The 1,415-nt window shown below is 60.8% G+C and overlaps 1 long non-coding RNA gene across 1 annotated transcript; it reads left to right on the plus strand.

Annotated features, from left to right (window-relative positions):
- On the plus strand, positions 1 to 795 carry LOC309677290. Its single transcript, XR_014269676.1, has 3 exons — positions 1 to 159; positions 241 to 285; positions 758 to 795. It is a non-coding gene; the product is annotated as an uncharacterized lncRNA (long non-coding RNA).
- Positions 796 to 1,415: the final 620 nt, after the last annotated feature.

The following is a 1,415-nucleotide window of genomic DNA, read 5'->3' on the forward strand; positions in this document are numbered from 1 at the left end:
GCTGGCTGGCTCGACCTTGTGGGAAGAGGTAAGAGCACATCGCGGCTTTTCCGCCCCGCTGGTGTTGCTTCCAACAGCAATTTAATATCTCCCTGATAACCCAGGCCGAGTTTCAGGCACCGTGAAAAAGAAAAAAAACAGAGAGGCATCTGCTGACAAGTACGTGTCCTCAGCTAAAGTCCCTGGGCGTGGGTACGCGCCGTGGCTGCCCATCACCAGCCTGTCCTTGTCCTCTGGCAGGGAGCAGGACCCCCCCAGCCAGGGACACGATGTCCTCCTGGAGAGGTGAGCGGGTCCGCAGGGGCTGCTGGCTGCTGGGCCATCACCCCCGGCTCTGTGCTCGGTGGAGTGGGAACGGTCACCAGCCCCGTCTAGGATGAGGTGGGAGCTGTCGCAGGTCCAGCCCACCCCATGGCAAAGCTGCTGTCACTCCCACCTGGCGTCCCGGCCATCCCTGCGTGATCCCACCCAGCCCTCACCCCGGGACAGATGCACGGGGGCTTTCCCCAACCCCGGGGCAGCTGCTGGGGAAGGGCTGGGATGCTCCCGTGGATAAAGCAGGACTTGAGACGGCCTCAGCTCCTGGGCATGGCCCTCAAGCTCTCCAAGCTGGTCTGGCCAGACATGGCCATCCATGCCCAGGTCTCTGACCAAGGCTCCCCCGACTCACCTCTCTGAGCTTGGTTCTCCAGACTTGATTTCCCAGGCTCCTTTCCTTGGGCTCAGTTCCCTGTGGTCATCTGTGTGGGCTCTCCAGGCTCGGTGCCTTGGGCATGGCTTGCTGGGACATGTCTCTCCAAGCTTGGCTCCCAGGGTATGACTTTCCAGGCTTGGCTCTCCAATCATGGCTTGCTGGAGGTGGCTCTCCAGGCTCAGCTCTTCAGGCACGGCTTGCTGGAGGTGGGTCTCCAGGCTTGGTCCTCCAGGCAAGGCTTGCTGGAGGTGGGTATCCAGGCACAGCTTGCTGGAGCTTGTTCTCCAGGCTTCGTTCTCCAGGCTCAGCTTTCTGGAGGTGGCTCTCCAGGCTTCATTCTCCAGGTACCACTTGCTGGAGGTGTCTCCCAAGGCTTGGTTCTCCAGGAACAGCTTGCTGGAGGTGGTTGTCCAGGCTTGGTTCTCCAGGGGTGGCTTGCTGAAGGTGGTTCTCCAGGCTCAGCTCTCCAGGTACCACTCGCTGGAGGTGTCTCCCCAGGCTTGATGCCTCTGTGGTGGTTCCCCAGCCGACTCTTGAGGCTGGGCTCCCCAGCTAGCCTGAAGCCAGCAGAGGGCCTCCCTTACCAAACAGAGCACCGCGCTGCCATGAAATTATGAAACACATTATCTATTTGGCAAAACTTTGTGCAAGGACCAGGAAACGGGCTGGAGTTCATTCTCCTCCAGAAGACCGGAGACAACCTGTCCCCCCCCCCCCCCGC

The sequence above is a fragment of the Vanellus vanellus genome (assembly GCF_965231255.1).
Source record: "Vanellus vanellus genome assembly, chromosome: 13".
Classification (NCBI taxonomy): domain Eukaryota; kingdom Metazoa; phylum Chordata; class Aves; order Charadriiformes; family Charadriidae; genus Vanellus; species Vanellus vanellus.